Raw genomic sequence first — 27,089 nt, 5'->3', positions numbered from 1 at the left:
ATAGTCCTTGGGAATAGTTCAGATGATCCCCACCCTCCAAACGTCAAAACTGTTGTATTAATTTACACATAAATTCAAATAAAAAAAGGCGATCCTTTAGTTTTCACGTACATTCAACGTGTGTACATTAAATTCAGGTACTTAGTTTTACACTTGTGGTGCACTTACTAATTTTAATTGTTTATGCTAAGAGCATTGCATCAGTCCTCCCCTCTGATCACGCTCTCTCCCCTATGCAAGTGGTTTCTTATTTTGTATTTCGCTCTCTTTGGTCCTAGCTCGTGTTTCTTGCCCTGAACTGTGCTCTCGGGGCAGCAGTAGGTGTGGCGGTATCGCAATGTCACATTTACTATTCTGACTCAAGTCCTAGAAATATTTGTGGAAAGAGCAACTTTCCCCACAATTCTCCAGGAGGCTTGTTTACTGCTTTGACTCCAGTCCTGGATTATTTTGGAGAAAGATACATTTCCTAAGTATTTTTAGGGAGGGTTAAAAAGTAGTAATTTTGAATTGCATAAAATGGTACCTTTAAGGCACAGCTTGAGGCAAAAAACGAGGAATACCTCGCTCCTGCCAGTGGACCTCCATCTGGTATGCTCGTTCGGGGAAAATATTAACCTGCTAGCAGGTTCAATATATCCTTATTATCCTTTGCCTTTACAGTTAGTGTATTCAGATGACTTCTTTACATTGTGGCACACACTGTTTTCAGTTATCTGATAATATTGTGCTCGGGGTTTTTATTTTTAAGTTGATTAAATAGAAGTGAATCACGACTACAGCTCCCAGAATGCACTAATTTGTGAAATGGAATCCCAGAACTGGTAACACAGTGTTTTCGTGAATTGGAGTCATCTGCCAACCAAGTGCTTGCACAGATACATACTGGACAATGGTTTTAGGATTAATTATCGTATGTTACCAAGCACACAGGAATATTGCGCAGCCAAACATATGTAATGTAAGGCAAAGGAACATGTAATGGGATATGTGAGTTGTTGAAACTCCATGAGTAATGTTGAATACAAAAGGCAATAAATAATGTTTAAAAAAAATAATAATCTGCCAACCATAGCATGGTGATAATTTCATATTAAGAGGTACTTGCCAGTAAAACACTGAAAGCTCAAACACATTTAAAAGCAAGCCCATACCAAGTAAATTTGTCTTGTATAGAGAACCTGGTTTCTTCACTTAGGATAGTACTTCAGAATAGCTGAATAGCTAAATGGATCTCTTTCGCCCAGTGCCACATGCCCACACAGTTTATACAAACCATCCTCCGTATTACTAAGGACCGCTTTATACAACAGAGCCCAGGAGTGTGTAATTTAATAAAATATCTACTTGTCCATAGTGCAGGTTGCTTCATAAACCTACTTGCCATGTAACAAAATCCACTTGTCCCTTTGGACAGTGGGCTTGGCGCAGTGGGCACGCTTGCTAATTCACCCTCATTTAGCGTGTGTCTCCCTGTTTTCATTTATATCTACCATCTTTAACAAGCATTTGCAATGCAATAGGTCTCGTAATTGCGAGATTTTGAGCTATTGGCATTGTAAATGACAATGCCTTTTATTTATGTGTTTAAAAAACCTGCAATAGTGAAAGGCATTGTCATTTACGATACCAATAGGTCAAAGTTTCTAAAATGCAAGACCTATTGCATTGTAAATGCTTGTTCTATCTTGGAGTTACTATTGCCACATGGGTAAACTGGATATCTATATCTAAGAGGCAGCGAAGTGAGAAGTTGAAAGCAGCATAAGGCGTAGTGAGATTTGTCAGCCTTTATGGCTCTGAATCCTTGATATATATTCTAAAGATTTTCAAATCTAAAATGGAATGCACCCTGCTCTTGGGAACAGAAGTGTGTGGACTACATCTATCTAGCAATCAACTTTGGGAGACTCTCAGAAAATTTTGGAAACCCACATTCTAAATTCCACAGGCAACTCAAAATGCCTTTCAAGAATCTGGTTGCAGCATTACACCTTCTGACCTATCTTGCAGGATGATAGCAACTTATTGTGCACCTAAAAGATACTAATGCTCCCATCTACACCGGAGGTTTAATTGGAAACATACATATCTAAGCCCAATTAACTTTTGGCCTAGATATTTCCCAATGATTTTCCATTGTATCTAGAGTCTAGAACCAAGCATGCATCCCTCAAAAATATTAAGATGCTGTCAGCATACAACAATAGTGCGTGCATCATTCCATCTTCGCCTATCCCACATACTATCCGAGCGAATAAGACGTGAGTCCTTGCTCACTGTACTACTAGAACCAAGCGATTCCCAAATGAAGAGCCCTAAATACGGCAAAAACTGTCTTGGGTTGCTTGTGGTTTGGTTCAGGAAGCACCAGGCCTGGCAGTTCGAGCTGGACTGTTCCTATTAGAGCAGGGTCAAGAATGATTTGCATTTGGCTGGATCCAAACTAAGGTGGCATGGTGGGTAAAAGAATGATGGGTTGGAACGCTACTTCGAGCAATTGCCAGTGGTTCCACTTTTTGCAAGCATTCCTCCCATTCTTCACCTTTTGTGAGTCAGAAAGTGCCTCCAAAAGAAGCCTCCAAGTACACTAACCACACCCAGGTCCTTTTTGTGGGTGCAACAGTTTCCCACTGCCCAACTGGCTGAGGTTCATCCAGGAATTGGGCAGGGAATCTCCGCACTAAACATGGGGCATGAACAAACCTACACGGTTCCCAGGATTGGCTTTTAGGACCATAGCCTTTCCAGTCGATAAGATAAAACATATGGCTGCAAGTGCTAAGCATGGATGATTTTGTGAACCTGATAATCTATATCATCTTGTACTTAGATAGCAGGTAGAGTTTAATCAGATAATAGAATTGTATGGCTTAACCAAGGAACCATGAAATACTGGGTATATTTTGTAGTCAATGGGAAGATCTAATTTCACAGATACTGACTTTATCACCTCCAGATTCATGGTTGGAGTTTATGAGGACTATCCTTGTTTCTGTTTCCAGATGAATAACCAACATAGATCCCCTTGTCTGTTCTCTGGTTCCTGAACACGATGTTTGTCTGCTTGTATTTTCATCTCGCCCTTAGACATGACCAGATTTGTTACGGCTGGACAGGTTTGTTACTTCTTCCTGTTGAATGTCCTTCAGTTTTTGATGATTGTCAGCCATGGATGATACTAGTTGGAAATGAGCTGAATTTGTTCCATCTGCTTATCAACCAAAGACTGATGGGCAGATAGAACGGATTCAGCTCATTTTCAACTAGTATCATAAGTGGCTGACCACATCTATACCGGAGATGTACAAAGATTCTGCCAAAACTTGGATGTAAATTGTGGGCCTCTGTCGGAAACGATTTTAGATCGCAGACCATGTAGCGGTATAAAGTGTTGACAAAAATGTCAATTTGTTCTTTTGCCTAGGGAATCTTGTCAGTGAAACAAAATGAGCTATCTTGGCGAATGAATCTACTGTAACCAAGGTGGTGTTTTTCTGATTGGAAACTGGAAGATCTGTGCCGAAGTTTAAACTTATGGTATGCCACGGCTTAGGTGGTGCTTCCAGGGGCTGTAATGATCCGGAGTGCGGAGTATCTGAGCACTTGTTGCAGGCACTTACTGACCACTCATGCAGCGGTTAAGTGTTTTCTTTTCTCCAGGATGCTTGGCGAGGGCTGCATCATGATTCCAACATAACACTCTTTGTACTAAAGCAGGAGAGGGAACAAATAGAAGGTCTTCATGACAGAATTAGCCATTTTGTATAATCTGGGTCTTATCATGAAACCGTTACTGGGGCTAAGAGTCTGGATCTCTTTTCTTAATTTCCTCAAGAAATTCTCACCCTTACAGGTGGCTAGAATCTTACTCTTGGGGATTATTTTAGGTGAACCCTCTAGTGTAGAGACTATTGCCAAATACCCTAGATAGAACAAGGAATTTGCCTTGGCCTGTTTTGGTTGGTGGCAGATCCCTCTAGCCTGTTTTGTTCCTGGTTGGTAAGTAATGACGAAGTCGATTTCACTAATGAAAAGTAACCATTACATTTGCCGGGGCCTGAGGTGTTTTACAGAACTAAAGAATTGTAGAGTCTTGTGGTCTGAATAGATGGCTACAGTGTGCTTTATTCCAAGAAAGTAATGCCTCCAGTCTTAAAACACCAGTTTTATTGTAAGTAACTTTATTTCTGCCGCTGTGTAGTTTTATTCAGCAGAAAGGAGCTTTTTAGAGTAGATGACTATTGCTGGTAAAGGACTGGACTTGGTATCTATTTGGTAGAGCCTTCCCCCTCACTCCCCATAGCCACCTGAGAGGCATCTGTCTAAAAAAAATACATTTGATTAGGGTCTGAGTGTCTTAGTACTGGGATGGTTGTAAACTTTTGCTTTCGGAGTTAGAAGGCTCAATTTGCTGCTTCAGGCCAGGTAAAAGTGTTATTTTTCTTCAATAAGTGGGTGATGGTATGCCCACCTCTAGGCGGAGCAGCCTACGCCGGTAGTGGAACACACACATCCGATGGTTGAACACTTGATATTTCTTAGACTTACAGATTACAAAAGCCAGGAGCTTGAGAAGCCACTTACCACCACTGACATGATAGCGGCCATTCAGTCCTTCCCCTTAGGAAAAACCCCAGGCCCAAACAGCTACTCCCCTGAATTCTTTAAGATGGGCCTACAATCTCTGTCATTCTTAAGATGCAGAAACCGCCACACAAATATGACTTGTATAAGGCCATCTCTTTACTCAATATAAAGATCAAGATCCTAGTGAAGACAATAGCAAGCAGGCTGGTTAAGATAATCAAGACTCTGATATGCCCAGATCAAAGCGGATTCAAGCCCGGACAAAGTACCCGCCACAGCCTATGGTGCCTGAACAATGCACTAGCATTGACTATAAAGGTTACGGAACATAGAGCTCTAGTTTATATAGACTTCAAAAAAGCTGCTGGGGGTTCATGTTCCGCCTGTTGGAACGTATGAACTTCGGACCCCGCTTTCATAAATACATTTCCACATTAGACTCCAGGCCCTGGGCTGGTGTAAGAGTGAATAGGGAGTTGATGCCAGCCTTTTATATCAAATGCGGATCAAGACAGAGTTGCCCCGTCGCTTGTACTTTACACCCTGGTTATGGAACCGCTGACGGAGTGGATCAGTCACGTTTAACATAGGCTCCTATGGCAGCTCTTCCATTTCTCGACTTTGCCGAAAAACACCCTTCCCATCGATGGATTCTTACCAAACTTCCTGCACACCCATGAATTCCCCCTCTCTACCACTCACAGCAGCCCCGTGTTAAGCAGCTCAGTGGCTTCCGGTGGCCAGACAGCCCAGAGGATAAGGTGTTGCTGTATGCTGACAGCATCCTGGTCTACATCGTTGATCCTGAGGACTCCTTGCCCCGGCTACTACGTATGCTTCAGATCTATGTGGATGCCTCTGGCCTCACTGTCAATTGGAGCGAATCCACCTACATCCCTCTAACCGGGGTACATGATGATTTTCGGGGAAACACTCAAGTACAATAGGTGGACCCACACTTTAAATATGTGGGCATGCACAAGCAAAAGACATGGGAATTAAAGATCATCCCCCTGATCTCTTGGATACAGCGAGACAATGATGTTTGAGAGGTCCTCTCGCTAAATATAATGGGCAGAGGGGCTCTGTTCAAAATGATATACCTTCCATGGCTGTTGTATACACTACAAAACTTTCCCTACAACACACTACCTACAGTCTTTCAGACTCTACAATCTGCAACAGTGAAGTTTCTCTGGGTGAGGGACCAGTTGAATATCTCCTACTGCAAATGCATATTCGGCCCCTAAGATCGGGGTTTGGGGAATGTGGACAATTAGTTACACTACTGGGCGAGCCAGATAGTGCTCATCAATGACTGCTTACATGCAGACTGGAATGACCCGACAATAGCGTTTAGATGCAGGCCTTAAAACACCACATCACACTTAACAAACTCTATGGATCCTTTAAAGAAATCATGCCCACACCCACAACTCAAACCCCACTAACATGCTGGCACCAAGCACTAAAGTGAAATAAATGGCATGGTGTACCAACGGAGGGAACACCACTGTGTTTTGGGACATGGCTGTGGCATACAGTAACGCTAGAAGGTTTCCAAGCCTGAGACCCTATTGGCATCTCCAAACTCAGTGACACAGAGACAGCTGGGAGGGTAACTCCATGTGCACATTGCAACACCATGAAGACACATACACAATGCACAAACCACAATTTTATTGCTACCTACAGTAGAAGCTTCTCTGACTACTCCACTACTCCCACCCACAAGGCAGGACAAACTCTCGAACCCATCTTCGAAGGAGGAAACAGCATCCACTCCAGCCACACCACGCAACCACCATGGACGAACCACCACTGCGTACACTTCATCGTCGACAAACCCAAGCGGCCCAAACCAGCTCCACGCGTTCCTCGAAGGAACTGGAGCAGAGTCACTGAGGAGCAGCTCAACGCCACCCTCAACCGCGACACCCTACTGTCACAACTGACACCAACCTTGCAGCCAGGGAACTTCACACATGGATCTCCAGCTGCGCAGACAAGCTCACCCCTCAACGCAACTTCAACAGACAGCGCCCCAGGAGAGCCACCTGGTTCACTCCCGAACTACAAGAGGCCAGACGCACCTGCAGACGCCTCAAGAAGAACTGGAGACACTACAAGACGCCTAACAACCACAGCACCTACAAGAATGCCATGACAGAATACCATCAACGCATCAGAACCAGCAAAAGAACCTTCATCCACAACAATGTCTTCGCCAACTCCAGCAACTCCAAGGAACTCTTCAGAGTTATCCAGGAATTCATCAAGCCCCACAGCGAAACCACGGAAATCACCCGCTCCCAGTGCCTCTGCGACAAGCTCGGAACGTACTTCCATTGAAAATCAAGAACCTCTACAACACTGGACCCTGCCACCACCTCACCCTCAGCCAACGCCAGCCAGTCCACCATCTTCTCCTGGACACCGGTCACGACCGAAGAGACTCCAGTAACCATGAAAGGCATCCACTTGGGGGCCCCCATAGACCGCTGTTCTCCACACATCAACCACAGAGCCGCCACCACCCTCGCACCAGAACTACGACACACCATCAATGCCACCTCCAAGACCGGCACCTTCCCCAATGACTGGAAACGTGCAAAAGTCAGGCCCCTACTCAAGAAGCCCTCAGCTGATCCCACCGACCTCAAGAACTATGGGCCCATCTCCCTCCTCCCAATCGCAGCAAAAGTCGCTGAGAAAACTGTCATCGCACAGCTAACAAGGTTCATCGAATACAACTCCATCCTCGACCCCTCCCAATCCGGATTCCGCAGCAACCACAGCACCGAGACCGCCCTACTTGCCACCACAGACAACATCCACACCCTCCTCGACCAAGGCCACACCACAGCCCTGATCCTACTCGACCTGTCCGCAGCCTTCAACAATGTATCCCACCGCACACTCACTGCCAGACTACACAACGCTGGCATACAAGGAACCGCTCCCGACTGGATCTGCTCATTCCTCACCAGCAGAAGCCAAGGTATTAGACTGCCACACTTCCTCTCCGAACCCACGGAAATCAACTGCAGAGTACCCCAGGGATTATCACTCAGCCCAACTCTCTTCAACATCTACATGGCCACCCTCACCGCCATTGTCAGACACCACGGACTCAGCATTTTATCCTATGCCGACGACACCTAGCTCATCCTCTCCCTCACCAAGGACCCCACCACCACCAGACTCAATTTCCAGGAAGGAATGCAGAACGTCGCATCCTGGATGAGCAACAGGTACCTGAAACTCAACTCGGATAAAACAGAAGTCCTCGTCCTCGGAACCACCCCGTCAGCATGGAACAACACCTATTGGCCCAACGCCCTCGGCACCCCTCTAACACCCACGAACCACCCCAGAAACTTCAGCATCGTACTTGACTCTTCCCTCTCCATGAACCGACAGGTCAACGCCGTCGCCTCCAGCTGCTTCAACACTCTACGTATTCTCCGAAAGACCTTCAAATGGATCTCCCCTGAGGCAAAGAAGACAGTCACACACGCATTAATAACCAGCAGACTGGACTACGGAAACGCCCTCTACGCCGGCATCAACAAGTCTCTACTCCGCAAGCTCCAGACGATACAAAACACCGCAGCCAGACTCATCCTCAACACAAACACATCAGGCAACACCTACGGAACCTCCACTGGCTCCCCGTCGAGAAGAGAGTCACTTTCAAGATACTCACTCATGCCTGCAAATGCCTCCACAACACCGGACCCCAATACCTCAAAGAGAGAATCACTTTCCACGCACCCACAAGAAACCTCCGAACCACCAACCTCACCCTCGCCGAAACCCCTCGCATCTGCAAAGCCAGGACAGGGGGAAGAGCTTTCTCCTACATTGCAGCCAAGACCTGGCATGAGCTCCCGATCAACATCAGATGCGCCCCCTCGCTGAACACCTTCCGAAAGGCCCTCGAGACATGGCTGTTCAACTGAACGGAACTGCTGACACCCCCCCCTCCCCCCCCCCCAGCACCTTGAGACCTTCGCAGGTGAGTAGTGCGCTTACAAATCCTTTATTGATTGATTGACTCCACAGATTTTTCTGCAGCACAGTTCCTTGGAGGCACATGTTACACTGACCAGGATAAAGAGGAAAGGAATTTCAAACATATACCGCACACTGGTGAATAATATCCCAGACCCCATGATGGTACTGAAAGAACTGTGGGGCACGATGTAGGCACACTGGAAGCGGAGGACTGGACGGATGCAAAAATGGCCCCTAAAACGCTGGCAATCTCCATTTGACTGAGGCTCACTCATCAGAGACACTTACTTAAACTATACTAAAGCCCCAAACAATTAAGCAAAATGAAGCATGGCTCGATCTGCACTGTTTGAGTTGAAAATCAGCCAGGGGCACTTCCTTTCACACAATTTGAAAATGACCCATAGTACAAAAACATTGGCACGACATTGATCGTGGGTAAACTGGTTGTGCCAGAGCCCAAATTAGTAGTGCTGGGGTTGATGTATGAATGAGGTGGCAGATGACGCACCACACTATTTGTAGCAATGGGATTTATTATGGCTAAAAGAGACATTGCATGACACTTGAGTTCAGAACTGGTCCCCTCTATAGCAGAATAGACACGTGGCATGGACCACTGCACCAAAGTAGAGCAACTCTTATATAAATAGAAGGGGTGCCCGGAGGAGCATATTAAAGTCTGGCATGCTTGGACCAAGCGCTCCGCAAACTCTGTTGTATAGTGATGTAGAAACTGATGCGACCCTTGCTTTATGTAACTTTGTATAAGAGAGATTCATTAGAATGTATGTACTTCTGCTTCAACTTATATATTGTGAACAGTTTTATAATATTCTAAAATTAATAAACAGTGATACATAAAATAATGGGCGGATGGGAGTCACTATTTCCCCCAAACGATCCTGAGATAAAAATTAGCAAATCCTAATATGCTTTGGACTTCCCTAAATTAAGTTGGAAGGGCCATTTGAAAATAGCATCAATTGGGGGCGTGGACAAGCAGCGGACCGCAATGGCCGCCTAATCCATCTGCTCCATTACCCGTTTCTCCCCTACATATATCCGTCAACTTAATCCGACGTCCAAAGGAAGCAAACTGCGGCGAAAGACAGGCAGGATTGCAGTCGGTAACTCCCATGCTCCGACATTCCTGCTGGCGGCCGTTACACGCCCCACACTGACTGGGCCTGCGGAAGCGTTGCAGCGGGGACCTGGAGTGCCGCTGGTGGCTGGAGGAGGAGCCAGTGGGGGCAGATAGTTGCTGCGGCGAGTTCCGGGGCCAGAGACGCGGCCCGCACGTAAGCTGAATCGGCACAAGGGGACGTCTGGCAGTCCTCCCTGACGACGGAGTGCCGAGCAGAGGGACTCGGTTCTACACGGGGCGCGAGTGAGATAAGCTCCCGCAGAGCTACGGAGGAGCAATCATAGATAGACGGTGAGGGGGAAGGGGCACAGCTGCAAACTGACTTTTTGGGAATGATTGTTACTGCCTGTTGGAGGCCCCCCGCCCCCAACGCTGCCGCACCATTACTTGGTGAACTGGGGAGTTGATCTGCCCTGACATGGCCTTGTAGTAAGCCTGCAATACCCCGCCGTGATAGGCTGAATCGGGGCGACCTCCGCCATATATCTAGGGGTGCATAAACTGGGCTGTATGACCATCAGCAGCTGCACAGAGCGATCGGAGCGACGCCACTCACTAAATCCAATGGGGCAGAACTGTGAGCACAGCCTGCCATCTTGGGTCCCACTTGCCAGACAGCAATGCCGCCTTGCAGCGTCCAGGACCTAGGTCACACCCATCTCCCACGCCCCAGGGATCACCGAGACCTGCCTTGCACTATTCGTGTCACGGGCGGATATAATCATGGACAGGGTCAAGCCCACAGGGTCAAAGGGCTCCAAGAATGTCCAGACCAATAGACTTGACCGCTACACCTTTTCCAAAGAATCGCCACAGGACTCTAACCCTAGGAGTACATCAGTGGTTGACGCTGCGGGTGAAAGTCTGGATTTAATCCTTAAAGATGTCATGGCAGCTATCACTGACATAAAGACCTCCCTAGAGCACAAGATGGACACCCTTTCCATCGATATCAACCTAATTTGAGCTGATCTAACGAAATTGAATGAAAAGGTCAAGCAGGTTGAAATTACAGCGACAACCCTGGTTTGCGACGTCTCACAGGCTCAGAGTGACTTACAAGACCTTCAATCTTTTCGTAAATTCGCCACACTCAAGTTGGATGATTATGAAGGGCGACTCCGACGTAATAACCTGCTCATTTTGGGAGTGCCGGAGAAAGCGGAGGGGCATGCGCCGGATCTATTTGTGGAAGACCTCATCCTCAAGCATCTGCAGCCCAAAAGCCTCAGTAAGTTTTTTGTCCTCGAGAGGGCACATAGGGTTCCAGGGGGGCGTCCCAGGCCAGGAGCTCCTCCACACCCCATTTTGGCACGAGTCCTCAACTTCAGGGATAGAGATGTCATCCTCCAAACTGCTAGAACAGCGCCGCCACTCCACTTTGACAACACTGTCATCACCTTCTTCCCGGACTTTACACAAATGGTACAGAAGTAGAGGAGATGCTTTCTGGAGGTGAAGAAGACTCTCCGAGAAAGGGGGTTTAAATTTGCAATGCTCTTCCCAGTGCGCCTTCGCGTGGAGTCTGAGGGGCGGGCCTGGTTTTTCGAGCATCCAGAGGCGGCATCCAAATGGCTGGAGGGCCGGGTGCATAGTCTCACCGACGACCGCCGCGACACCGAAGACCCGGCCTCCCGCTCACAGGACTGAGTGAACATGACCTGCAAGCTGACACCCAAGGACATGCAGGACACCATGGGACTAAGATTCAGGTATTGAGGTTCGATGATAGTTGCTGGCCGATTGAAAGTTTGTTTCTGGGGCCAGCTACCTGACACGTTCTCTAAGCATAGTACTTCTTTTGAAGACAACAGTACGAACCTTGTATAGGGGAGCACAGGGGACCGGGACAAGGCACCCCACATTTTTCCACCTTTAGTTCTTTGCTAGGGCGACAGGCACTCTGCTAGTTCTTAATGGGCAGTTCCACGCCCACAGTGCAGGGAAGCAGAGAGGGGGGTTGTTGGGAGGGGGAATGTTGTTTGTTTAATGTTTTTGTTTTTGTTTTTGCATCGACAGAGCATTTAGAACTCGGTATGGAGGTCACGGACATCTATATTAGTGATCATGTGTGCGCAGTGGGACAAGAATGTTAAAATATTAAGTTGGAATGTGAACGGACTGGGGGATAAAATCAAACGTAGTGTTGTTCTCCAGCATATTAGGAGACTCGCCCCCGATATCGTCATGCTCAAAGAAATGCACCTGGTTGGGAACTCGTGTAAAGCTATGCATAGATGGGGCTACACGCTGATCACGCACGCGGGCTTCAAATCTAGCTTGCGAGGTGTGGGCATTATGATGAAGAAATCGTTTTCCACTCACAGTAAATTCCACGTGGTTGGATGATAGAGGCAGATACATTGGAATCACAGAGACATGGGAGGGGCGAATCATCACACTAGTTTCTGTCTACATACCACCGGGCTTACAAGCCACCACTTTCAAAGATCTTAGCTCTATTCTGTTGGTGCTACCAGATGGATTGCTGGTACTTGGGGGCGACTTCAACTCCGTAGTTTCTGGTGCGCTAGATCGTCACGCTCCCCCTCCCCCCCTCCGGAAGCTAGGGCAGTCCTCACGATGGTTGCCGGATTTTTTGGAGGCCCTGGGATTATAGATGGGTGGAGAACATACAACCCAGATAAAATACAACGTACATTCCACTCCGGTGCCCACAACAGTCTCTCCCGTTTAGATTACATTATAGTCCCCGCATCACAGATTACGCACATCCAGGAAGTCAGACACTTGGCCAGGGGCATCTCCGACCATTCTTCTTTATGGGTGCATTTAATCCTCAGCACTACACAAGTGGGGAGAATTGCCCCATCAACCCGTGGTATTTACGTGTCCCAACAGTTCGCACTGCTCTGACTAACTCCATAGAGAATTACTTCCAAGAAAATGTTGGGTCTGTGGCTTCTCCTCAAACTCTCTGGGAAGCTTTTAAGTCAGTGATTCGAGGGCAAGCCTTATCATTAATTTCCGGGATAAAAAAGGACAGACAAAAGGATGTTTCCGATACGGAGGCGGAGATTTATCGACTAGAACAAGCGCTAGGAACCAACACCTCACCTGAAACGCTCCATCCACTACGTCTCAAACAAGATTACTACAGCGAGTTAGTGATGGACAGGGCCAAAACGCAGGAGAGAGACAAGCTGGGTAGGATCTACAATCTGGGCGATAAGGCAGGGAAACTGATAGCCTGGCTGGATAAAAAGGAATGGGTTAGCAGATTGGTTCCTGAGCTCGAGGGCACAGGACAGACTTCCATAACAGACCCACAGGATATTGTCAGTCAATTTGCAGAACACTTCCACACCATCTACACTTCCTTAGCACCTTATACGGAGGAAGACTCGGGCGAACTCTTGAGAGATATTTCTCTCCCAACACTTCCAGTGACTGACCGTGACTTCCTAGATAGTGTATTGACAGCAGACGAAATAGCGCTGGCGATACGTTCGCTAAACTCCGGTAAAGCATTGGGTCACAATGGCATTCCCATTGAGCTTTACAAGCTTAAACCTGATAAGCTGGCCCCATATTTAAAGACCATGTTTGAAGAAAGTCGAGAGCACGGTTTATTGCCGTTAGATCAGAGAATAGCAACTATAGTTACCATCCAGAAGGAAGGTAAACCCAAAATGGACTGTGCATCTTACCGCCCTATTTCTCTCCTCAATGCGGAACCTAAGATCTTAGCCAAGCTTCTAGCTAACTGATTAATAAAAGTGATAGGGGACTTGGTACACCCAGATCAATCTGGCTTTATGCCACACAGAAATACAGCGCTAAATCTACATAGGGTCCATGGGGTGCTGGGTAGAGCAGCCACCATTTAAGAGCAAGCTATGATTGTTTCCCTGGATGCCACTATGGCATTCGATACTATTGAATGGCCCTATCTCTTTTCAGTACTCGCGAAGATGGAATTCGGTCCGGGCTTTATACAATGGATACGACTCCTTGATACCAAGCCTCTGGCACAAGTAGTAGTCAACAATAAGAAATTGGACTCAATTCAACTAAGTCGAGGTACCCGGCAGGGGTGCCCGCTCTCGCCTCTACTGTTTGCATTGGCCCTGGAACCCCTGGCGGCATGGATCCGGAGAGATCCAGTTATCCGCGGTCTGCGCTGGTCTCCTGACTGGGAAGATCGTATTTCCCTCTATGCTGATGACATACTGCTATACCTGGCCTCCCCCAGCGGATATATCCAAAAAATGAACAGGGGGGGCGTAAGGGCGCTTTTTGAAAAAGGTCCAGCTATGTGTGCCCTCAGAAAGTACAACAATAATAACAGAGCTGTTCCTATATGTGAGGGAAGGAAAGGGGAGGAATGTGTTCACGGACACTTAAAATATTGGATATTGAGGCCCTCACACAAACTCAAGGGTATCGTAATTCACGTTACCCCTTCGAATGTATTGCATCATCATCGGGCTGCTCCTGCGTCGAGTCGGCTGGTGCAATACCCGACGGGCTCTTGTTTAAGGAGCACTTTTATGGAGATCTTTTTAATCCAATGAAGCCGGTGGATGCATGCGTGTGTGGGGCTCTAAAGTGATGTAGATGAAAATGCGTTGGTAGTTAAAAATAGGGGTCGAAGTACTTGCTCAACTAATTTATTAGGAAGTCTTCTCCCCTAGTTAAAAAATGCTGAGGTCAAGTGTTATTAACCTAGAGTTATCAAATAAGTTATATACACTGCCTCAGTTGGGTCGACATGTTTCTCGCTCCATTTAGAGAAGTACTCTGGCGATTCTTCAGGACCAAAAAGATGTTTGTCTATCTACATCTAAAATAATATCTAAATAAACAGTATGCATTCTCTTTCACAAATATAGTGTTACCTGCAGCTCGGTCTACCTGTAGAGGGATAAAGGCCAAGGAGGTTACAGAAAGCATGGTATAATCACTGTCTGTTTACATTAAATATCTCGTGAACCACTGAGTGCAAATGTGGTGAAAGTGCACTCTAAACGTGAAGGGTGAAAAGAACTAAGTGAAACTGAACCCTGTGAAGTGACTTCTACTATACATGGTGTTGGTGAAATTAATAAATGGACTTACCCTAACAATTCATAAGGATAGTCCACTGCAGTTCCTGGTAGATGAACGCAAGGAGTTCCTCGCGTTCTGTAATCATATATGGACACAGCTAGAGGAACGGGGGTAGTTAAAAATGACAAACTCCAGGGTCATGGTGACCCCTTCTCTTATTGTTGTAGATACATCGTGAACTTGACAAAAAATGCTTGAAAAACACATTTATTCTGATTTAAAAACACTCCCTTCTATATTTTCGTGAAGGTATGGATGGATCATTTTTTGCAGAGAATTACATTCAATAAAAGCTATGACTGTGACCCTAATGTCTGGTGAAGGTGCTGTCCCCAGTCTCTTACTTAATGAACGTGTTTGGATGCTGCCGAAATGGCTGCCCCAACATTTTTATCTGGCTCGCAGTATGCTGTGATTACATCGAGAAAACCTATGATAAAGCACTACGCAGACTGGTTTGGCGTATAGTTGTGTCTCGTTGGAGGCTAATTCTCATAGTCAATGCTGACTGCTTTTTGTGTGAAGCCCAGGGATAAATATCATATTTAATGTGAATCTTTAAGCTTCGGAGGGGTCGTGGTGTACGATCGAATCGCGTCCTCGTTAAAGCTTCTGCCTTAACTCTACAAGGGTCCCGTCTTATTGTTGACTCAGTGGGTCCCGTAACATCAAGTTAAATCATCTAATGCCCCGTCTTTGTTTTCGAGAGTTAAAACAATAAGGATCAAAAAATTTAAAAGGAAGTCTACTTACTGACACGCCGAGTCCGTGTCTCGTACACACCTACCCCGTTCTACCAGGACTGGGCGGCGGTGTGTAGAGTCTCGTTACAGTATTTGAAGACGGCGTTTGACGTAGACCCGGAAGTGACAGGGACACTCGGGGTTGCATAGCTCAACAGCGGCCGGTGGTGAATACGGTCGCCATCTTGGGTGAGGGTCAAGGTATGTCGATTGTATGTCATACAACTGCTCTTGAAGTGCAGTGGCTCTGATTTTTTAATCGTTAGTGCATATCGCCCCTGGGACCCGGGTATATTTTACGAGTCTGCTTAATTACATTGTTGTCATGAATATCTGAAGAGGCAACATATTTTTTCTCCAAAAAAGCGATTGATGTTAAAAGTACATTTAGAGGCCACCATCCCAAGTTACATAGTCTGTATTGTGGGTCTATACGATTCACTCTAAATTGTTTCTTTAGGCTTTTCCATATGAAGTACGCTCTATAGACCACTCAAACCTCTATATCAGTATAGGAGAGTGCAGTATGTCAAGAGATAGTGTTAATAAAGGCGTGATTCAAGGAGGTTTAATGGAAGCCCAAGGAATAGCGTCATTTAATCCTGTCACATGAGTGCCCAACCTGTACACCCACCTCTGTTCTTTTGCAAGTAAAGCATCCTTAGTGATGTTGGAAAATGATTCCAATATGAGCCAGGTGAATGACTCTGGGAGATGTCCTTTTTCTAGAAAGTGGGTGCACATTCTAGTGGTGATTTTTTTGCAGCGAAAATTGCTGCGGTGTTCAGTCATGCGTATTTTAATGGGGCGGGTGGTCATGCCAACATATTGCAGTCTACAGGGGCATGTGATGAGATATATGCAATTCGCTGTGTTGCAATTTGTATGGCGACGTAGCTCCCATTTAAAATTATTGTTAAAGAGGACAGATTTGTGTGTTGTGGTCATGGGGCACACTGAGCACGAGCCACAAGGGTAATGTCCAGTTACAGGTGGCAATTCCCATAATTGTCTCTGGATTGTTTGCCCCTGTGGACGTGGACGAGTGTGAATCAAGGTGTCTTTCAAGTTTTTTGTGCGTTTGAATGCAAATCTAGGAATTTCAAGTTGCATGGTGCCTGTGTTCAAAATGTTCCAATGTTTTTTGATTGTCTTAGTGATCTGATTTGACAATGGAGTAAATGATGTGACACAGGTCAGGGTTTCGTTTGGAGCTGTCACTTTGGGTTCCAGAAGGGCTTCACGATTGTTGTTTCGGGCTCTCTTCCTGGCTAGGGCTATCTGTTTGGCAGGGTAGTTACGTGCCCGAAGATTATTAGCCAATTTCTTCGCTTCTACTCTATAGTCTGATAAGTCACTACAATTTCGTCTTACCCTGAGGAACTGTCCGATGGGTAAATTGTCCCTCAGACTGCGGGGATGATGACTTGTGTATAGTAATAGACTATTACGATCTGTTGGTTTCTTGTATAGGGAGGTAGATAAAGTGCCCCTATGTAGACTGATGTTTAGATCTAGGAAAGGAATGATGTTGTCGGACACTGTCTGTGAAAACTTGAGGTGTGGATCAAGGGTGTTGATCCAATCACAGAATTCGGTACAGGTCGACATATCCCCCTTCCAAAGGATGAGTATGTCGTCAATAAACCTCTTCCAAAGGTATATGTCTGTGCTGAAAGGGTTGGACTCGTGATAAATGTACCGGGTCTCGAAATCAGACATATATAAGCAAGCCAGACTAGGAGCAACCGTGCTCCCCATGCAAGTTCCTTGTGTCTGTTTGTAAATCTGGCCTTTGAATTCAAAGAAGTTCTCCGTCAGTGTTAGGGTGGCACATTCCATGATGAAACCAGTGGGGGTGTTGTGTTCCCAGACTCCCTGATTCAGGACTTCTTCTACCACATTCAAAGTAGCCCTCTGTGGTATATTTGTGTACAGTGCTTGTACATCTAGGGTCACCAATAGTGTGATCTCATCCGTGGATGGTAGTTCATTCAAGAGTCTTAATAAGTCTGAGGTGTCCTGTATGTAAGACGCAGTCTTCTTGACCAGAGGTTGCAGAAAGTAGTCACAGAATTGGGACAACGGTTCTAAGACTGAGTCTATCCCTGATACGATGGGCCTTCCAGGGACAGGTGAAATACCCTTATGGATTTTTGGTAGGGTATAAAAATATGGAGTGCGTGGATTCTTCTTCACCAGAAATATGGCCTCCTTCTTGCTAATCCAGCCTTCACTCTCAGCCGAGAAGACTAAGGCTGTGATAGTAGCAAGTAGGTTTTGGGTGGGGTTGACGGAGACAGGAGTATAGTAAGTTCTGTCACTCAGTTGTCGTCTACATTCCAGGTCATATTCTGATGTATCCATTATTACCGTGGCCCCTCCTTTATCTGCTTGCTTTATGGTTATTGATGTATCGTGAGACAGGTTCTTAATAGCCTCAATCTCCACTTTGCACAAGTTGCTGTATTTCCTAGGTTTGGTTATCTTGGCCAGGTCTTTTAATACGGCTTGTTCGAAAGTCAATACTTCCGGTGGAATTATTGACATATTCGGAGTGAAGGAAGACTTTGTGTGCAAACCACTGTCTGTTTGTTCTGTGGTTTCGGTTCCATCGAAAAAGGATCTTAACCTGATTTTGCGGAAAAATTGTTGAATTTCGCACTGCTGTTTAAATTCATCGATCTGGGGTGTTGGTACAAAGCCCAACCCTTTTTGGAATACTCTGTGTTCGACTTCAGTGAGAGTTCTTTGAGAAAGGTTGACAACTAGGTCTTCTTCCTGGTGTTGGTGTGGCTCCTGGTTTCCATTGTTCTCGGAGTGTCTTCCCACTGGACTCTGGTTCCTTGTTGGATTTGTTGATTGTTTCCTCTTCTTCGCCCGCACCCTCTGCCCCAACCTCTGCCTAAAAAAGGCTGGTTGTATATCGGGGGGTAGAGCTGTGGCGGGCCCTGTGGTGGTATTGGATATTGAGGTTGGCCATGCAAATTCATAGGGTATTGCCAAAAGGTTGGATATTGAAAGGCAGCCGGTTGGAAAGTAGGGTAGGTTTGGCGATTCCCCTTACGTGAAGTACCCTGGTTAGTTGAGTCAGTGCTCGAGTTGCTGTTGCTCGAGGAGCCTCTTCTAGTGGAGTTAGAATTTGTATCAGAATCTCCAGAATTGTTGGAACTTGGAGGTATAAAATCTTCTTTTAAATAGGGGTACATTTTCTCTTTGTTAAAGTTGTTCACATCTTTTTGTAACTTCTTAACCTTTTGTCGCATTAAGTATTCGCGATGCTCCGCGATCTCATTATTGATTTCCGACAACTTTGATTTAAAAAGAGTCGTAGATGTCGCACTTTTCAACGTGCTTTCTGCCAATTGGATCCTTGCCAAGAGAGTATCTGCTAGTCTCTTGGCTGTCTTAATAATCAATATGAGGAGATCTCTGGTGCATTTCCATGACACCTGTGACCAATCGGTCTTGAATGTTCCGTCCTCTAGGAAAATACGTGGGAAGATTTTCACTATTAAACCATTAGGGGCGATGTTTGCCCTCAGGTATTCTGTCATCAGGGCGCCATGGAGTGTGATCTTTACCCAGTCTCTTTTTAGTGAGGATAAGGACTGCCAGTCTTCCGACTGGCTCCCTGTGGCTGCCCCACCATCGGCTCCCAGGATTGAGGGGGCATTGAGTATCTCATCAACAAAATCATCCCCAAAACTCAGCCCTTGACCTTCCATTGAGATAATGATCTGAGTAATGGTCTCCGGTTATGAGATACTCTCTTTATTGTATTGATGTTATCGAATGCAGAGGCCAGTTTCAGGGTTCAGGTGAACTGACAAAAAGAAATTCTTTTTGTACTAAAAGGGGAAGAGACATAAAAACCTTAAAAGTGGGGGATATGCACAGGTTAACCCACCGGAAGATGCCCCACGGATAGAAATCCGTGCATAATATATCCAAAAAATGAACAGGGGGGGCGTAAGGGCGCTTTTTGAAAAAGGTCCAGCTATGTGTGCCCTCAGAAAGTACAACAATAATAACAGAGCTGTTCCTATATGTGAGGGAAGGAAAGGGGAGGAATGTGTTCACGGACACTTAAAATATTGGATATTGAGGCCCTCACACAAACTCAAGGGTATCGTAATTCACGTTACCCCTTCGAATGTATTGCATCATCATCGGGCTGCTCCTGCGTCGAGTCGGCTGGTGCAATACCCGACGGGCTCTTGTTTAAGGAGCACTTTTATGGAGATCTTTTTAATCCAATGAAGCCGGTGGATGCATGCGTGTGTGGGGCTCTAAAGTGATGTAGATGAAAATGCGTTGGTAGTTAAAAATAGGGGTCGAAGTACTTGCTCAACTAATTTATTAGGAAGTCTTCTCCCCTAGTTAAAAAATGCTGAGGTCAAGTGTTATTAACCTAGAGTTATCAAATAAGTTATATACACTGCCTCAGTTGGGTCGACATGTTTCTCGCTCCATTTAGAGAAGTACTCTGGCGATTCTTCAGGACCAAAAAGATGTTTGTCTATCTACATCTAAAATAATATCTAAATAAACAGTATGCATTCTCTTTCACAAATATAGTGTTACCTGCAGCTCGGTCTACCTGTAGAGGGATAAAGGCCAAGGAGGTTACAGAAAGCATGGTATAATCACTGTCTGTTTACATTAAATATCTCGTGAACCACTGAGTGCAAATGTGGTGAAAGTGCACTCTAAACGTGAAGGGTGAAAAGAACTAAGTGAAACTGAACCCTGTGAAGTGACTTCTACTATACATGGTGTTGGTGAAATTAATAAATGGACTTACCCTAACAATTCATAAGGATAGTCCACTGCAGTTCCTGGTAGATGAACGCAAGGAGTTCCTCGCGTTCTGTAATCATATATGGACACAGCTAGAGGAACGGGGGTAGTTAAAAATGACAAACTCCAGGGTCATGGTGACCCCTTCTCTTATTGTTGTAGATACATCGTGAACTTGACAAAAAATGCTTGAAAAACACATTTATTCTGATTTAAAAACACTCCCTTCTATATTTTCGTGAAGGTATGGATGGATCATTTTTTGCAGAGAATTACATTCAATAAAAGCTATGACTGTGACCCTAATGTCTGGTGAAGGTGCTGTCCCCAGTCTCTTACTTAATGAACGTGTTTGGATGCTGCCGAAATGGCTGCCCCAACATTTTTATCTGGCTCGCAGTATGCTGTGATTACATCGAGAAAACCTATGATAAAGCACTACGCAGACTGGTTTGGCGTATAGTTGTGTCTCGTTGGAGGCTAATTCTCATAGTCAATGCTGACTGCTTTTTGTGTGAAGCCCAGGGATAAATATCATATTTAATGTGAATCTTTAAGCTTCGGAGGGGTCGTGGTGTACGATCGAATCGCGTCCTCGTTAAAGCTACTGCCTTAACTCTACAAGGGTCCCGTCTTATTGTTGACTCAGTGGGTCCCGTAATATCAAGTTAAATCATCTAATGCCCCGTCTTTGTTTTCGAGAGTTAAAACAATAAGGATCAAAAAATTTAAAAGGAAGTCTACTTACTGACACGCCGAGTCCGTGTCTCGTACACACCTACCCCGTTCTACCAGGACTGGGCGGCGGTGTGTAGAGTCTTGTTACAGTATTTGAAGACGGCGTTTGACGTAGACCCGGAAGTGACAGGGACACTCGGGGTTGCATAGCTCAACAGCGGCCGGTGGTGAATACGGTCGCCATCTTGGGTGAGGGTCAAGGTATGTCGATTGTATGTCATACAACTGCTCTTGAAGTGCAGTGGCTCTGATTTTTTAATCGTTAGTGCATATCGCCCCTGGGACCCGGGTATATTTTACGAGTCTGCTTAATTACATTGTTGTCATGAATATCTGAAGAGGCAACATATTTTTTCTCCAGCGGATCCCTGACTGCAGTCCTTGACATCCTGGCTATTTTTGGCAGATACTCTGGGTTCAGTGTCAATTGGCAGAAGTCTCTCCTCTATGTCCTAAGAGGAGACCCACCCTTGCCCCCGCGCCATTATCCAATACAAATTGCTACAGACGGTTTTAAATATTTGGAAATTTTCATCTCCCTAGACCATACACTCCGATATACCCGTAATCTTGTTCCAACGTTGCAGCGGCTCAAACGAGACATTACCGGCTGGAAAACGCTTCCACTCTCAATGTTGGGCAAGGCGAATCTTTTTAAAATGATGTCGCTGCCCCGATTCATATATGCGTTACAGAATGCGTCTGATCCAGTCCCGAGCTCATACTTTAGAGAAATCAAAGGGCTCCAGCGGGATTTGTTATGGGATGGTAAACCACGCATCGCCCTTCACAAACTTACTCTCAATTGGTATGATGGGGGCATCAGCCTGCCTGATATCAAGAAATATTATTGGGCAGCGCATCTTGCAGCCATCAACCACGGCATTTATAGCCGCCCGGATAATCCTGGATATAACATGACAAATGGCTCCTTCCTGGGGGGATCTATAACCGAGCGCTTTATTCCAAGCTAGGCCGATATCCACTTACAGAACCTACTAAACATTCAGTCGATGTCTGGCATGTCACTAACAGATCACTTGGTTGGGGACAGAAACCCACACTTGCAATACCTTTGTGGGATTCCCAAATGCTAGGTGACTTATGGAAATCTTAGGGGTTTGACAAATGGGAGCTCATTGGAATCTCGCAAATTAAGGACCTTTGGGAAAAGGGCAAGGTGAAACCCTTTGTTGCACTTCAACAACAACACAAACTGGCTGATTCAGAATGTTTTCGATACACTCAGGTTAGACACGCACTTCACTCGATTCTACCGTGGGGTTCCTCCCTTTTGGAGGCATCCCCACTGGAGGATAGGATACTTGATAGTCATCTGCCAGAAAGAACAATATCTTTAATTTATAAAAAATTGATTAATAACATGGATAAACCCCTCAGTACACTGCGGTAAAAATGGGTTAGAGATGGTGTTGAAATGGATGATGAGGACTGGCAGGAGGCGGTGTCCTCCCCTAGAATAGTCGCACTTCCAGCACGCCTTAGGTTAGTGCAACTCAAAATCCTTCATCGAGTTTACATTACAGGACCACGACTATTACACATGGGAGTGATGGGTGGGGAGATTGTAGAAGGGGATGCGCACAGTTAGGCACATTTATTCATATAATTTGGGAATGTGAGCACATTCAATCCTACTGGTGGAAGGTGCACGATGTATTTAAGGAGGTACTAGCAATCACTCTCCGACTGGAGGCCCACAGATGCCTCCTGAATATCTGGGAACCAACAGATTTAAATCGTCACCTAACGCAGTGGGCTACACTTGGGCTGATGGTAGCAAAATGGAATATTGCGCAGCTCTGGGGAGCGGCACATGCACCTAAAATTGCAGACTGGGAAAAAGACCTCGATTGGTGCAAAATCAGTCTACATATCTCGGGGTTGCCCCCAAAAGTGGTCTAAAATCTGGAGCCCATGGAATTCATACCGAGGGAATATATGTGATCCGCCTCGTGGAATCGAGGACAGTGAAGCCCCTATGCCGTAACATCCAATGGAAAATAATGTTGTATTTGTAATCACGGTCTGTCTCCACTGTATGCACACATGCTCGACTCGAATGTATTAAATATTTTATGTTGATGATTGTTAATAAAAAGAATTATTTAAAAAAAAAAGAAAATAGCATAAATTGTTTTTTTAGATCCATGGTTATACATGGGGACACAGCATATATCACAAAAACTCCACCTATTTTCCGTGGGAGTAGCACTTCTCCAACTTAGTGAAAAGCTGTAATCACTGCAGTATGGCCCTCACATTTCCACGTGTTCTCTCTCTGTTTGCAAATAGAATAAAATATAATCTAGATAGAAAATAGCGCAACGAAGAAACTCCTGTAATACCTCATTGATGAAATATCTGAAGGCAGCAGGGGCACTGCAAGGTCTGAAGACCATGATGGTGTATTTGAACATGCCCAATTTTGTTCAAAAAGCTGTCTTCCACACGTTGCCCTCATGGACCCAAATGAGGTGATAAGCGCCCAGGAGATCTAACCTGGTGTAAATTGTGGAAATACACACATGATCCAACAATACAGAAATCAATGGCTGAGGTTATCAATTCTTGATTATGGCCTTGTTGACAGCTCTATAATAAATACACATGTGCAATTCTCTGCTCTTTGTAGTACAAAGAGCATCGGGGATGAAATGGGGATGTCGAATGGCAAATGAACCATATTTCTAGGAGTTTCTCCAAATATTTATTAAGGTACTGAGTCTCGGGTTTGGTAAGGGCATAGGCTCAGTTGCACGGGACATCAGCTGCTGGTATTAAGTTAATCCTAAAATCGAATGCCCAATTGCAGTGGTACTCAAACTGTGGGTGTGTGCCTGCCTGGGGTCTGTGGTGCTGTAGGAAGGTGGGCACCAGGCCAGGGGGGTGGGTCAGACAAGTCCCCCAGCAAAGGAGTAATAGCTCGCCTGTGTTTGTTTTATTTAATAATGTAGATTGTGAGCAAGCACAATTACCTCTAAAAAAAAGACCCAAAAGGAGGTTATCCCACACAATGACATTGATTTGTTTCCCAACATCATTGTATGTGTTTACTTTTTTCAGGGCTCTTTTTTAAGAGCAGCTGTGCACATTCTTGATGCACATCTCTTCTGCTCTCTGGAGAGTGCTGTAGAGTACAAATGTAGGATTGAGGAGAGGTGGGAAAGATGAGCTGCAGGAAGCCATCTCAAAAAGAAAGTTCAGTGAATTTATTCAGTTTAAAACAGCGAATCCTAAGGAAGTAATCAGATCCATTGAAATGTTGTAGTCCTAAGAATTTGTTTGTCACATGCCAGACCACTTCTTACTCCAGGACTACCAAAATGTAGGAGGGACTAGAGGGTAGGTAGTGATTAGGGAGGGCGCTGTAATAGGAAAAATGAAGGGACAGAAGTGGTGGGCAACAATAAAAGTTGGGCACTGGCAGGTGAGACGGGCAATGGTAGTTGGGTGGGCAGTGGTAGGTGAGAAGGGCAGTGGCAGTTAGGTAGGCAGCGACCGGAGACAAGGAAGAGGCAGAATTGACATACAGTGAGTGATAGGCGACAAAGTGCAATTATGGGGAAAAGATTGGGAATATCGAGGGTGTGATGGGGAGGTGAGCATTGATAGGTGAAGCAAGGGCCAGTAGGACATAAGCAGAAGAGGTGGACATTGACAAGTGACCGGGGCAATGATGGAGGAAGTGAGTCACGATGGAGGGGACGGGCAGTGACAGGAAAGGTGGACACTTTCTGTAGAGGAGAACACTTAGGGGAGATTTGGACACTGTTCAGTAAGCGGGGCAGTGACAGGAGAGGTGGGCAGTGAGATGTGAGGAATTAATTGACAGGAAAAGTGAATATGGCGGGATGAAGGAGGAATGACAGGATAGAGGTAAACATGTGAGCAGGCTAGTGTTGGGAGAGGTGCACACTGACATATGAGAATGTAACAGTGATAAGACAGAGAACAGTGTGGGAAAGCTGTATGGTGACTTAGACAGTGATAAGGGATATGTGCTGTGATTTATAATAGGGCTGTGATTGTAGAGTAGGCCACAACCAGAAAGGGGGTAATGATTGCCATAAATAAGAATGGCAGAGATCATTGACAAGAAAAAAGGGAAGGGCTCAGTCCTATATCCACAGTGCACCTGTGCAATCTCCTCGGAGCCTGTGTTTTAGGGCACTTCCATTGCATCACCATCGGTACTTCCTATCTGCAAAGCATGAGGGGGGGCAACCATAAAAATATTTTCTGCAGAGGAATTCAGACTTTAAAAGCTTGAGTAATCACGATAAATATCTTGTAGACCCCTTTCTGAAACCCCTAATGCCACTGCACAGCTGAACTGAGTCGCTGACTAAGTGACTTCCTGGTGACAAGAGCTTAAACAAGTATGGGAATCTAAGGTGATCTTTCTAAGAGTCCAATCAAGTCTTAGGTTGTGGAATTGCAGCCAGGGTACACCCAGAATTGTCCCAAAGGTTGGTGCATTAATGAGGTCAAGTGTCAATTCCTCTATGTGATCATTGTCACAGACCAGTGGTTTGGTCTGAAACGTAATCAAACCTGACGATAGCTCCACAACTTATACGGGTGCGGGCTCGTCTTTGGGAACACTTGGCATTCGTAATTTTGCGGCTAGAGTTAGGTCCAAAACATAAGTTGTGGCTCTGGAGTCTATTAATATTGGCAGGACCTTCCTTTGTTGGGGAGACATCTTTTGTGTTAGCATAATTGTCAAATTATGTGGAATCTTACATTAAGTGTTGGCCAGATTTAATGAGATTGCGTTGTTTATTTTTCTTGTCAAGCTGATCTCTAACCTTGTCGAGCCTTCAAGCTATCCAGGGTCCCTTCCCCTCTTTCTGAAACAGCCATCACCTTCTTGGAATTTTTGAGTCTGGTAGAACAATCTTGATCAAAATGCCCAGACCTACCATAATATAAACAAAGATTTAATTTGCATAGTGTAATTTACACTCTGGAGCTTTCTTTTCAGCTTTAAAGATTACCACTTTAGTATCTACTCACGATCGCTCCCCTTTCCTTTCCCCCAGCATATGATCTAATTCAACCACTAGCGGCCTGATTCACAAAAGTAATCTGAGACAAAATCCTAACTTTACGACTTTCGGTATTCACAGAAGGCATTTACGAGTACTAAAGTTAGGATTTTGTCTCAGTTAATCTTAAATTTTGGTCTTAAATTAAACTTAAGACAAACTTAAGTTTAACTGAGGCAAAATCCTAACTTTACAACCAGGATTTTGTCTCAGTTAAACTTAATTTTGTCTTAAGTTTAGTTTAAGACCAAAACTTAAGTTTAAATGAGACAAAGTACTAACATTAGTACTCCTAAATGCCGTCTGTGAATACAGAAAGTTGTAAAGTTAGGATTTGGTCTCGGATTACTTTTGTGAATCGGGCCCTATGTCAATAAGTTAGGAGTAGTCTTATGACAAATCAACAATGTGGGCTAGAGAGTCTTTCAGATCATTCTGTAGCCCCCCTGAAGAACAAAGACGTTTTCTTCCAGGCACTGTGTTTTGGTGACCAGTCAGTTAAACGTAATATAGGTTAACACGTTTTTTGTGCCTTCGTTTAAATTGAGTAGTTCATCATCACTAACTTGCACAAACGTGCCAGAAGAACAACTTTTTTATTACTTTTTAAAAATTTCGTAAGTCATTCAACATAGGATCATTGTTGTCACCAAGTGGAATGGACCAAGTAGCGCAATTCCTAGATAAGAGATGAACAAAGCTACTTTTGCAGCGTCTTTTGGAAAAGCATGTAGTTTGCACAAAAACGAGCTGGCATGGACTCATAAAAATATTGTATTTCAAGCTATCTCCTTAGAATCTGTCTGGCACTGCAAGGGGAACTGGAGTTGGGGTTGTGACTGTGACAGTAAAGGTCGCAGAGGAACTAGAGGGTGGGAATGCTTTAACCATGGGCTCCCC

Source organism: Triturus cristatus, chromosome 9 (assembly GCF_964204655.1).
Source record: "Triturus cristatus chromosome 9, aTriCri1.1, whole genome shotgun sequence".
NCBI lineage: Eukaryota > Metazoa > Chordata > Amphibia > Caudata > Salamandridae > Triturus > Triturus cristatus.
The sequence above is the reverse complement of the archived record's forward strand: the minus strand, read 5'-3'. Positions refer to the sequence as shown.